The sequence below is a fragment of the Xenopus tropicalis genome, chromosome 7 (genome assembly GCF_000004195.4).
Source record: "Xenopus tropicalis strain Nigerian chromosome 7, UCB_Xtro_10.0, whole genome shotgun sequence".
NCBI lineage: Eukaryota > Metazoa > Chordata > Amphibia > Anura > Pipidae > Xenopus > Xenopus tropicalis.
In genome coordinates, this window is record NC_030683.2 from 91,365,651 (window position 1) to 91,380,188 (window position 14,538).

Sequence of the window (14,538 nt, forward strand, 5' to 3'; positions counted from 1 at the left end):
GTTGCGCAAACTGGATAAGGTGTGGTTGCTTGGCAACATGACCAAATGGAAAGCCTGTTACATGTAAGGCTGGCTTAGGGTTTCTCTTATAAAGACAGACTTTTCATGAAAGTTATACTGTCACGGGAAAACATGTTTTTTTCAAAACAGATCAGTTAATAGAATTTCTCCAGCAGATTCCTGCATTGAAATCCATTTTTCAAAAACCCAAACAGATTTTTTTAATATTTAATTTTAAAATGTCACATGGGGGTAGCCATATTCTTCATTTCCCAGGGTGCCACAGCCATGTGACCTGCGCTCTGATAAACTTCAGTCACACTCTGCTACTGAGCTGCCAGTTGGAGTGATATTACCCTCCCCCAGCAGCCGATCAGCAGAACAATGGGAAGGCAGCAAGATAGCAGCTCCCAGTAGATATCACAATAGCACTCAACAGTATGAAATCCAAGTCTGGCTTGGGACTCCTCCAGTTACATGGGAGTAGGAGAAACAATAGGTTACCTGAAAGCAGTTCTAATGTGTAGCGCTGGCTCCTTCTGAAAACTCAGACTTAGGCACTGCTTCTGAGCAATCTGACAGTAACCAGTGAGTGCTCCTGTTTTTTGCTAATTAGTTAAGAACAATGCACTGAGATGGCTGCCTACAGACCAGTAATACAACTAAAAAAAATTGTTGATTCAAGGATAAAATTTGAAATGGTAGAGTGAATTATTTGCTATATAAAACTGTGTAATTTAGAAATAAGAAGTACACCATAAAAATCATGACAAAATCCCTTTAGATGATGTGAGAGGGCATGGTTTGCATAACCTGCAGTAGGTGCTTTATTATTTCTAATCTCAAGCAGCCAAAGAGAGTAACCTTGGCCCCCTGTTTAACTCCCTATTCACTTGACCCTTTCTGACCCTCTCTCTCTACACTTGAGGGAATTTACGTGCTGCCACATATATACCATATCTGTTATGGAGCTTGCATTGCCACAATATCCACAGATCTAAATCTAGTTACAAGTTGAAGAGTTAGTACACTCCCATATGCAACATTTGTGTCAATACAGCAGGCTTTATAACACACAACTACTAGGTTGGCTTGTGTGCCCATACCTGGAGCAGGCCTCATTGTATTGTGACACACACACTAACCTGTCCTTTAGTTATGCCAACAACCATTATGGAAAGTGAAATATGTTGATAATACAGATAGATATATAACAGAATTAACATGGTTCAGCAGTATAAAAATGTGTTATCTGTACGTTTACTTTGTCTCTTAAGTAGCAGAATAATACAAATCAGCGAAGCCAGCAAAGTTTACACAGCAAATATATATATATATATATTAGCCATTCTTTCATCTTGAAAAAGATATTGTCTCTTTCTATTTCTTCAAATGGACTCATCTTACTCATTTAATTTTTGGCAGGGCTGCCCCTTCTGTTACTAAATTAGCAGGGCCCTTCCTCCCAGGGGGGCACTTATTTACTCACCAGCCAAAAAGTATAATGGAGCCCTAATGAAAAATAAGTAGCCTGAGCATGCCCTACCATGGCCATTATCCTCCCAGTCACACCCCATTATAATGAAACCCCACCCACAACTGTAATTTTAGGTCTCTCATTGCCCCCTCTGCTATGGGGCTCCTAACTGTGGTACCCCCTGTACCTCTCTGTTGGCAGCTCTGCTTATGGATCCCATCATGTGCATGGTCTGGATGAAGCTTGTGTTGCATGATGTGTGAACCACATAAGTATCTAGTATGCAGATCAGCTGTACAACCCACAAATAAACAAAGTTTATAATGGAAAGTCTGAAGGCTATTTTTAGCTTCTATTTGTTATTCTCCTGCATCACAGACTCAATTCAAGCTAAAGCATAGACTGAAATCCCCATTTTGCTTCTGCATTTGCCCAATGACAGCAAAATGTTGTCAAAAGTACAACAGCCATGTATCGTAAAGTAGTTGCTACATTCATACAGGTCACATTGATCACCAGATTAAAAGGTAGCAAATAGACTAAAAATATGAAATTACAGAGGACTAAGAAGGACTTAAATACCAATAATTGGTCTTGAACTCAGACTTGGAACAGGAATGTCTCTAGAAGAATATGAGTTCCACAGGCAGATATGAAGCAAGGTTTTTTTTTACTTTACTCTTATATTATGTACATTTTATATTCAGACTAAGTTCATAAGTATTTTAACAGTTAAACGCCCAATATTTTATATTTAAATTGTTTATATAGGATCCTATATGCAGCAAAACTAAATGTAGGATCTGTAGATGCTACAAGCACACTCTATGAGGAAGACATAGAGAACACAAAGAAGAACATGAGAGAATTATAAAAGGGAAAGCTCTAATGAAGCCAGTCAGGAAACCAACATATATGTAATGCATAAGAAAGTAAGCATGCTAGAGAAGGAAAAATGGAAAATTCTAGAAGTCCAAAGGCAAGCCAAGGGAAAGGGAAGGCAACAGCACTTGAGAAATGTGCTACTTAAAGGAGAACTACATGGCCCCCAGCTAAAAAAGTGCCCTTAAAGTGATACTGACACAAAAAAATGACTTTTCAAAATAATAATGTGCATCAAAAGTTGGCTATAGGTCATGCTGACCATTTTTTGTTTAAACTTTTGCTTTTGCCAGTACCTTGAAGATTGATCCCGACTGTTTTACAGCCCGACTGCCACTTCTTTCCCTGTCTGTTATCTATCTCTTCACTGACATCACATGACATAGGCAGGACCTGCTTTTTTTTCCCCCTTACTTCTAGGCAGTCCGTGCATTACCTAAAAAAGTGACCTGTTTCTCCTCACATCTGAACTGTGAGTTTGCTGTCTATTAATCATGCTGTTTATTATCTGCTCGTGCCTGTGCGACCTGTGTTGTCTCCCCGCTCCCACATACTTTAATGCCGGACACAGCCCAGAACAATGTCCTGCACGCTGCTCTGAGAAACCACTGCCTTTAACTCTTTGCTGTAAGAGGTCAATTTTGCAACCTGCTGTAGATATTTGACAGAAAAAAGTCTTGCTTTAAACAACAACCGACTTTTGCAGCACAAACATGGCGGCGCCCTCAGGCAGTTAAATAGGGGATAGTACAGGAAATATAAGTGTAATAGCCAAGTAGTTTTACACTGAAATAAGAAAGCTAATACAATAATATAGCAATGAGAGGTTTAAAAAGCATTATGATTTTTGGTGTCAGTATCCCTTTAACTGGCCTGCCTCGACCCCCATTACCTCTCCCTTATCACATACTCTGTAACCTAAAAAACTTCCCCTGTCGCAAACCCCAATCTAAAAATGCCGACACGGACCCGGCTTGAGCATGCACAGTTAAAGCTGATTTCCTAATTGCCCCAACTGCGCATGCTCAAGCCGGGTCTGTGTCGGCAGTGAGACACGAAGCTTCTATGATTGAACAGAAGATGGCGCCCGGGTACTCAGCTGCGCTGCTCTGCATTTTTAGATTGGGGTTTGCGACAGGGAAAGTTTTTTAGGTTACAGAGTATGCGATAAGGGAGAGGTGAGGGGAGTTGAGGCAGGCCAGTTAAGGGGGCTTTTATACTTGAGGGGGGGTGTAGTTCTCCTTTAAGGAAAGAATTCAAATTCTAGAGAAGCAAGCCCAAGCGGAACCTTGGACAGATAATGAAGTGCAAAAAGAGCAAAGTGCTACTTTGGAAAAAAATTAAAATTCTAAAGAAAGAAGCCCAAAGAGAAGCTAATGAACATAATGAACTCAAATGATGAAATATGCTACTTAATGAAAGAATAAAAATACTGAAGAAATAAAACCAGAAAAATGAGGTCAGTTTGTGCTTTGGAAGCCTAATCATGTATTATAATTCATATTAAATTATATGGAGAATAATTATACAGGTCATGGAACCATGAGGTGGATATCTAATATCCTCATAATTTAAAGGAAAAGGAAAGGTAAAAACTAAGTAAGCTTTATCAGAAAGGTCTATGTATATACAGCCATAAGCACTCACAGAAATGCTGCACTGAGTTCTCTCAGTTCTCACGAGTCTCCTTTTTTGTAAACATGTTCTTAGGGTATGTGACTTCCTCTCTCAGAAAAATCCTTCATTCCTGGGGTCAGAGTCTGTGCAGTTCTTTCTCCTCTTCTGCTCCCCCCTCCCATAAGAATTCATAAAACTCAGTCCCCCCACCCTTAGGAATGTGTGATCTGAGCTATAACGGCTAGACTGCAAACAGGAAGCCATGAAGACCAAGCTAAAATGGCAGCTGCAATCTTAAAGCTTCTAGGGCTCTTTACTCAGGTATGGTAAAGCTTTCTGCGGAATAAATATAGTGTTCTAGGTGGCACTAATGTAGCAAATCTATTGGCAGAAAAATGCCAAAATCACTTTCTTCTCCTTTAAAGTAGTGGACATATGATTTTTATATAAGAAAAGCCCCAGTGTTTCCTGGTTCTGTGTTTTTATATTTCTTTTTGATTATCCTTTAGAGTCATACAACAGAAAACAACCAAATATATTTATCCAGTAATACTGTTTGTTAATGCAAAGTCTAAAAACATTATAAAAATATCATGTAAAAGGTATCGGATCCATTACACGAAAACCTGTTATCCAGAAAGTTCTGAATTACGGAAAGGCCATCTCCCATAGACTCCATTATAAGCAAATAATTCTAATTTTTAAAAATGATTTCCTTTTCTCTTCAATAAAACAGTACATTGTACTTGATCCCAACTAATATACAATGAATCCTCATTGAAGGCAAAATTGCATTGGGTTTAATTAACGTTTAAATTATTTATTAGAAGCCTTAAGGTATGGAAATCTATATTATGGAAAGATCAATTATCCGAAAAACCCCAGGTCCCATACCTGTATATCAAAATAAAATAAAATATTAGTGCCTGGTCCAGTGTAGGAATATGTGCAGGAATTCCATAGATCTTTTAGTGCAAGAGGGGAAAATTGCATGTACTTATTATGGCCACACTAAGCAGTTTAACAAGCTTTGGATATGTATTGCCTTTGTGAGCTGCCAGCACTGCCGGCGATTTACATTCCAGCCAGTGGGATGGCATTGCGGGGAGATTAGTCGCCCACCATGCTATTTTGGCTCTAATCAGGCATTCAGGTTATTTCTGGTTGAAGGGCAATAATTCTACTAAACTGCAAATAGAGTGATATATTAGATAGGGGAGGAATAAAACAGCAATGTAGCTCATTAAAACAGCCCAAATAAAAATAAACACCAGTTGTGATATTATTGTAGGATGTCATATTTAATAATCTACTAATTTTTTGGTTCCTAGGTAACCCTCTTTCATACTTAAATAAATCCAGTTGTGTCTATCATGTTATACTTTCACTCTACTGTGCATATGTACCCAAACTGGAGAAGGAAGAAGCTGGGAAGACGCTGGGAAGACCTTGGCATACTGCTTTACAGAGGTACCCTGGACCTAGTTTTCAGCTACATCGGGCAGGGGTATCAGGTAAGTGATTATAATCACTTGGGGAATGCCTAGCATTTAGCACACCCCAGTGATTATAGCTTTCTAATTTAACAATTAATTAAGTAATAGACAAAAATTTAACAAGTAATAGACAAAAATGTATTAGTACATACTGTTTATTTCACTCAAAGTAGCATGAAACATTAAACACTTGCTAGAAAGATTGTAAAGATCCACGTCACTCCACTACTATTTAAAATGACGTTTGTCCCTTCTGCACGTAAAAGAAAATTCTTTCTATTCATAATACTGAAAATTGTTGTTTTTATGTATTTTTTGGTATAATATTTAATGGGCAACTGTTCTATGCTCCACTCGAATTTTGCAAATGTTATACACTGTAATTGGGTTCACATCTGAAACCTATACTGGAAAATAAAGGTCCCCATACACAGCCCGATTGTAGTAGATTATTGTAGCAGCTTATCGGCCCGTGTAGGGGCAGAAATGAGGGGCCTGCCCGATTGATATCTGGCCTGAAATTGGGCAGATATCGATTGGCCAGGTTAAAAGATTCAGTCTGATCGGGGACCGCATCAACGATGCGACTGCCCCATTGCCGCCAAGAACCGGCTGCCCCATTGCCACCAATATTATTCGATCGTTTGGCCCCAGGGTCGAATTAGCCTACACGCTCCCCGATATCGCCCACCCTTAGGTGGGGATATCGGGTGAAGAACGCTCGCTTGGCGTGTAACGTGTATGGGGAGCTTAAGACTCCGTTAGCCATACTGAAGATCAGAGTGGACACTTTCAATAGCTTTTCCTGTTGGTGACACAGACCTGTATTGCTTTCTCTGCTGTGGCATCTGGGAAACGTATTCAACAGGAATGATTCCACAAATCCTCAGTGAACTGTATGGCAAAGTACTAAAGTGTGGTTAATTGGTAGTTTTCTAGAAAACCTATTTCTTGTATTAATACAAAAGATCTAATTTAGAGGCTTTCTCCAGTACTTAAGTATCTAGGTATTCAATGAAACAACATTAATCAGTCTATCTTTGGGAGGATTTGTCATGAAGCCAGATATTGAGTAATGTCTCACAAAGACTGGACAGGATACCGGTGGCTGCCGCAGGAATTAAAGGATTTCCTTTTGTCATAGTGAGGTCATAGGCAGAGGGCAAAACCTGGACACAGACAGTACATTTTCTATTTCCTAACAAGAAATAGATCCTGTTCACTTACTCTCAGCAATAAATAAAAAGATATTAAGATATCTGTAACTGCCAAGTCGCTGCCCTATTTATTGTACACCACAGGGACCACCTGTCATATGCAAGAAATGTTGGTGGGGATGCTACAAGAAGGAGTTGGCCAGTACTTCTGTATAAACTAAAAGCAAAAGGACAAGTGATCACCTTTCGATTATAAAGCAGAGTTGCAGTTCTGCACATTTATACTTTCAGTTTAACAACATACAGTCATCATAAAAGCTGCAAAGTTTGCTCTTGTAATAAGCTGGTTTGTTGATGAAAGCAAGGATTTTGATTGGCTGTCATGAGTTACTAGACCTGGGGCAAACTATATGCACGGTTTTGCATTGCCCCTTTAGCTTTATTCATTCCATAACGTATCAGTTGATGTGACACTCCATTAGCTAATGACCATGAAAGATATTCTTGTGGCACATGTGCAAGTTTATTGCAACAGTGATTTCTTTTACTCCTTATAGTAATTAGGCTCAGAAACTGTCCCTCTATACAGTAATAGGGATTTCAGGTAAAGAGCCACATTCAGTCTTGCAGAAGACCAGATTCTGGTCTTAAATGTTAATATTAATTCCTTTGCTTTGTGAAGCAGATGATAAACACTGGATATTCACAACATGATGCTATTTTCCAGGCTATCATCAAACATCCCAGCAACCAACTGATTAAACTGGTTCTGACAAACCTTGGAATATTTTAAAACCAGTGTATGAAATGGTAAATAATGCATTTCTGCACTGCTGTGTTATACAATAATAACAAACGCATAATTATTGCTGTATTTCCTGCAAATGAACAAAATAATGTAAACAGACATGCCTCTCACATTCTTTCTATTTCAGTCAAAGTAAAGTGCCCTTAAGGCAAAGAGTTGTAAGATAGGCTGCTTCACTGACCTGTTTTCATAATGCAGAAAGCTGTGCCTCAACTAGTGGGTGGCTCTGCAATAAACATTGCTTGTATTACTATAAACAACTGAAATATAAAGGTATATGGTGGGGCACATTTCCAAACATAGCACTAAATGGCAAAAGTACAGTTGCCAATAGCAACCAATCAGTTAATAGCCTTGAACAACCCTGGGAATTTTTCATCTGGAATGCTTAGGACCTGGGGTTTCCATATAAAGGTTATTTCTGCAATATGTAGCACTTAAGTAACCCATGGCCACCAGAGATTTACTTTTATGGCTCTCTCAGCAGTAGACTGATCAAAACCGACTGCTGATTGGTTGCTGTGGGATATTAAACTAAAGCAAAATTGTGTTAGTAAATGAGGCAAAATGACGTTCCTTTTAGTTTTGGATGTTTGAATAGAAAGAAGGGAACAAGCAATCAAAAATAGTAACAATGATGTTTATGTTCTACCAGATGTATGAGATGTACAGTATGACACCAGTCAGAGAAAAAAGCCTGCAGGAAGATAATTCAGAATAATGAGCCTGTTCTTTCCAACGCATCACTGAGAAAAAAAATGATTTGCCAAATTTTCTTCCCATTGTCTCATGTGATAAATGACTACTAGTGCAGAAAGGAAAGCCAGAATAAAAGTAATACACAAATATGTTGTAACTCTTTCTAAAAATGCTACTGATAAGTGATAAAAAAGCTAAAGAGGGAACTGCCCAAAAGAGCTTAAAATACCACTTTGGTGAGTGGGCCATTTACAAACACAAGTGCAGTGTGCAAGGTGCAGTTTGATGTATCTGCAATGTTTTTTCACTGCAATGCCAAGGTGATTGAAGCCTTGCGTATATTTAAGGCTGCCACAATTGTGCCTGATATGTTTATGAATCAGATGCAAGTTGCAGCCAAAATCGTCATATCCAGCACATGGTATTACAGTGCTGTTTAAGTGTGATTCTTTTGGCACAAATCATTTGGGTCTATTGACGCAGCCCACTATTAAAACCTTAGAATTCCCACCTTGTTTAGGCTGATGCCACACAGAGCAAGTTAGTAGCCAGTGATAGATCTCTGCTTTCGCGGGCAACTAACCGCTCCAAAATGACTTTCCACCAAGCAACAATAGGACTTGTCGGTGGAAAGGCCTATGCCTACATTGGCCTTTCGGCATTTTAGAGAGGCTAGTTGCCCACAATAGCAGAGATCTATCGTGGGTGACTAACTTGCTCCGTGGGGCATCAACCTTAGGGTGGTAGTAGCTCCAGGGTTTTCTTGCATTTCAGCAAAAGAGATAGGAAGGACACAGGCTCTTGGACATACAGTAAGTACATTCAGTACTGCTGAATACCAGCAATATGTCCATTGTGCTACAGCTGTGTTCATTTTTGCATGACTGCACTTGAGACTGTGTTAGCAAATGACCTCTTATGCTGGCTTATGGCAGTTCTGATGAGAAAGGCACAGTGCTTCAGCTTCAGGTTGCCATGTATGTTTAGAAAGGGCAATTGGCCTGAAAAATATTAATTGTAGGGGACACATCTTGCCAGTACTACTTGATGGCAATTTAACACCTTCCGACAGTCAAACCAATTAGTATAACATCCGACTATAGAGAACCAATCTGAATGCTGTTTTGTATAATTCAACTTTGTTTCATATTCTATTGATCTACAAGTGTCAGTGGATGTGATTTTTACTTACAGATGCATATTTTCTGACCCACATTTCTGTGCAAACTGTTGCACTTATTGCACTTGCATGAAAATAGCTGATGTTTATGAGAACTAAGACTGTGTTTCAGTGGAGAAAGATCATTCCCTCAGTAGTACCCTTCTCTAGTGATAGGCAAAATGTTTTGCCAGGCATGTATTTGCAGGGAATTTCCACGTTTCGCCATTGGTGGGTTTTTTTGCAAAACGAATGAAATAAATTTGCTGTGCGTCCAACAATTATCGCCCAAATCAAAAGAATTGTGGCCCGCGTCAAAAGAATTATCGCCCGTATAAAAAGAATTGTCACGGGCGCCAATTTTTTTTGACGTGCAACATTTTCGCCGTTTCGCAAGAGGTTTATATTTATTCATATCATATAATAGGTTCTGAAACCTGACCTTAGTTCTCAGCAGCAGTGCCTGCTATCTTGATATCCTCATAGCAGCACTAATTGATAAGTAAGCTGAAGGGGAATTCTGACAGATCCATAAGTAATAACAGAATAGATGGCTGCATATGTTGTCTATGGATAGAAATATATTGAGTAAATAGAGACAAAAATAAAATATCTGGCCTAGTAAGTCCATGACATAGCTATAGCTAGCCCATGCAGTTGCTCAGTTTATTCCTGTTGTATGGAAGCTAGCTTTCATTCTCTTACCCACTTTTTTTTTACTGTCTTGTTTTAACTCTTCCTTTCCTTTCCTTTCCTGTTTAGCTCTTCTCTTCTCTCCCAAATATGACCAGACAAACCACAGCATTTTTCTTACTTGACAGCAGATATAAGAGCTCACCACACAAAAATCCACCTTCTATTTATTCATTCCCATGAGATTTTTAGAAGCGCATTTATCAATGGGTTAAGTTACAGTTTACCATTTGATAAAAAGGCTTCTAAAAATCTCATAGGAATAAATAGAGAGAGGGTGAAATTTTCTGTGATAAGCTCTAATTTCACATTTTGATATATCTGCCCCTTAATATATGTTATTCACCTTCCTTTTGTGCTTGAGGGCTACCTGCCCAGATAACCTCTTCTCCATCCATTATTTGTCACTAATATCAAGCTTATTCATCGTTAACCCTGATGAGTGTCAGGATAGTTATGCCTGCACTCTGGGTACAATATGATTCTGAAGCCTGTACTGTACCATGTGTGATTTTTTTGGGCGAAAGACCCTTCTGTGAGAATGGTGATCAAGATCTCTGGCCTTAGCTCTGTGCTACAGAGGTAGGCTGCATGCTCCTGGCTTTTTCATATAGAAGACCTAGAACTGAAACCCTTATTTGAGGCTCTCCTAATTGGACTTGGCTGCACTGCTTTTACCAACATGCGCAGAATATTATCAGAGACCTGTCTGTGCCTTGCTTTTAAAAATCCCTGATCCATGTGACCATGTCCTTTTCCCTAAGCCTAGTCTGCTCCTGTTTACAGGCTCTATTTTCTTGCTTACTTTTCCATCTGACCCATAGTTACCTCTGCCTTTGGACTACTCCCCTGCCTTATCCTTGTCTGAACCATGCCTCTGCTATGTAAACTGCAATAAAAAAAACAAGGATTTGCATTGGTGACCGAGGGCTGTTATAGGTTGGATAGACCACTATGCTTTTATTTTTGCGTGACCCCTTTGCGTTTTCCCATAAGAACTGTACTGGTAAATCAACTTTTGTGCAATGCAACTTGGCTGCTGGGTAAAAGAAATGTTTCATGATATCACTGTTACCAAGGTTGCTTGCCTATGTGGCAGTGCTTTGAGATACCTCTGCTAGTTTTGGGTCATTACAGTAGAAGAGTTAGGTTAACGATAGTTAGTTAAACTTTTGTTTAATCAGTTTGGCTATAGATTGACCAATAGCCTGAGTTTTACTTTTAATTATTTCAAATCGTAAACAATTTAATGCAAACTGTATCCACTAGATGGCTTATATCGAAGCTTGCATACATAGTTAGATATCAACTTAGCAGAGCGCAATTCTAATTTACAATCATATTGACTGTTAACCTGGCACTGCATTTAAGATACAGTTGCAAGACTGGAAAAGTTTAAAGTCAGAAATTTTAATAACTTTACAATTGACTTTTTGTCCCAACACATTAACAGTATTAACAGAAATGTGTATAGATGTTTCACATCACTTCAACATGCAGTGAAAACTACAACATTTTTATATACCGGCCATTAATCATTTGTGGACGACGAGATGAACATGCGATTAAAACTGGTGGTCAACATATGAGACATGGAAAATAAGATGGAATCTTCAGCCTTTCATATATTTATTTTTTGGTATTTCCATAGTACGAACACATTACAGCGATTATACATAATTTACTGCCCCAGGTAAGCTTACAATCTAAGGTCCCTATCACATTCACATGCACTATGGTCAGTAGTCAATTAACCTGCCTGTATGTGAGTATAGGGAAGAAACCACACAGACACAGAGATATTGTACAAACTCTTTGCAGACAGTGGCCTGGCTAAGAATGAACTCAGGACACCATCACTGCAAGGCAGAAGTGCTACCCACTGAGCCACCCTTAAAAGTCTTCTTAGAAAAATTCCCTAGAAGCCCTAACACATGCTCCAATATTTGTTGTCAGCTTATGTAAAAAGTTTATCCAGTTTTAATGTACTATATTATGAATGAATTAAACACAAGGTTTAAGAACATTGGCAAAACCATACCAAATTAAAAGCACTGTCCTGATCCAGCCATCTCAAACAGTTAATCAGATTAGACTGACACCACCGGCCCTTCCAACAATTCTGTAATGCTCCATAGCAAACTGCTGTGCAGTCGGAAGTAAATACTTGGAACTAACTTACGTGTGCCCTACTGACCTGCTACCATCTCCTCTTCTTCCTGAACGGTCTTTGACTCACAAAGTAAAATTTTATATAATACATAAAGGACCTTTCGTGCACTTAAAGATGTATAAGAGTTATTTTGTTTAGGTACTAGGAAAATATTGTATACTTAAAACTTAGAGACAGACTAAATACTCCATTAAGACAGCTGGAATGTTTATTACCATGCACAGAGTTATATATTTCCATCTAGCTGAAAACAATGACTTTTACTCAGAGCAGTTATTCTAGTCCTTCCCCTCTGAACTGTCACAAAGGTCAGACATAACATACAATGTATACAAACCTTGTACTTAATATGGCTAAGCTTATCCGGACACCTGCCTGTCTCTTTCCAAACCCCCCCATATTAATACGAAGTCGGTTTTCCCTTTGCTGCTATAACAGCCCTTACTCTTTTAGGAAGGCTTTCCCCCTATATCAGGGATCCCCAACCTATTTTACCAAACTCTGAAAAATTGTTGGTGAGCCACATAAGCATGAAAAAAGTTATTTGAGGATGCCAAATAAGGGCTGTGATTGGCTATTTGGTGGCCCTATGTGGACTCCTGGCCTGCCGGAGGCTCCGCTTGGAGTAAAACTGTGTTTCTATGCTTCTAAAACTTCAAGCCAAAGATTTAAAATTGGTACCTACCTTGTACTTCACAACACTGGGAGCAACATCAAAAGGGTTGGTGAGCAACATGTTACTTACGAACCACTGGTTGGGGATCACTGCCCTAGATTTTGTAACACTGCTGGTGGGATTTACTTTTAATGTATCCACTAGAGGTCGGGTTCTGAAGTTGGGTATCAGGCCTAGATCACAGTCAACTTCCTGTTCATCCAACAAATATTCAGTTGGGTTGAGGTCAGGGTTCTGTGCAGGCCATTCAGGTTCTTTTATTTCCCTCTTAGCCATCCCATTATGTACAAACCTCACTTTATGCACTGTGCGTTCTGAAACTGGAGTGTTACCATTGCACATTGTTCTATGTTACTTGCTGGTGCCCATGGAAATTTTGTCTGCTGTATATCTATTTGGGTGCCTCTGTATTCCAAATAGATTGGTAAATCTATGCATATTGGGTATCAAACTGTTGCGCAGACCCCTGGTGTTCATATTTAGAATGTTTGATGTTGGTACATTACAAAATGTGTGGTATATAATGGGGTAAAATGCAAGCTTTGTGATACCGGTAGTTTTCCTGGTACCCTGGTGGGCCAGTTCAACACTGCATAATGGGGTAAATTGCTTTAACACAATTTTCAGAAACGATATAAAAATCACTACATTTACATTAGCTTTGCTGTTTGGCACTTAGTTACTTGCCAGTTTTACCATACATAAATCAAGCAGTGTATTTTTTGTTTTTTGATAGTAGAAATAAGTACCATGAAATATGTATGCACTAACCCCCTTTCGCGGTATCTAAATGCCAGATACATTGGTAATCCTATGCATCAAACTGTTCAGTGAACCCTTGGCTTTCATATTTAGGGTGTTTTTTTTTTCTTGGTAACTAATGCTATGTGGGAGATAAGATGCTTAAAAATTGAAGCTTTGAGGTGATTTTCAAATATTTCATCAAAACTGCCAATTTTGGGAAAGCATTGTGACTCTAGTTTGGAGTAGAACTACATGGGTACCCATTTTGAATTCACCTGAATGTGTTCTTTCCAAAAATATATGGTTTGGGGGGGGGGGGGTCAATGTATATTTTGTGTTTTTACCACACACAAATAAAGTAAATTTATAAAATTTTCAGTAGCTGATTGGCGGGACAATTGGGTGCTTTATCAGAGGAGGTGATGAAGCACCCAATGGTGCAAAATGCGTTAGGAGAGTGGGTACCATGAGGCACTAGGATGCACCTATCCATTGTTTGGTATAGTATGTTTAATATGTTTGCTTTTTTTGAATTTTCTGTTTAACTTTGAGCCAATAAATGGTTGTTTATTTCACTGAAATATATTCAGAAAAGTATTGCTGTTTGGTACTTAGGAGAACCCTGCCCTTTGGAATGCAGAGTAGCGCTAATAGATTTATTTCTAGTCTGGCCAGGAAAGGAATCCTGTACGCAGCTTCAGGAGGGAGAGGAGACAAAAAGTGCAGCTGCACCGAATCGGTTATTATACAAAGGTACAAAATTACTAATTGAAGTACATTGAAAATATGCTTCATTTTAGGTTTACAATCAGTACATTCAATATTGTTTATTTGTCTTTACATCCCCTTTAATGCACCATAGATAAACAGACATATTTAGTAACAATTTTATAATATTTCCATTTCTTTACATTCCCTAAGTGAAGATTCTAATTGCATGGCCCTACACAACAACAG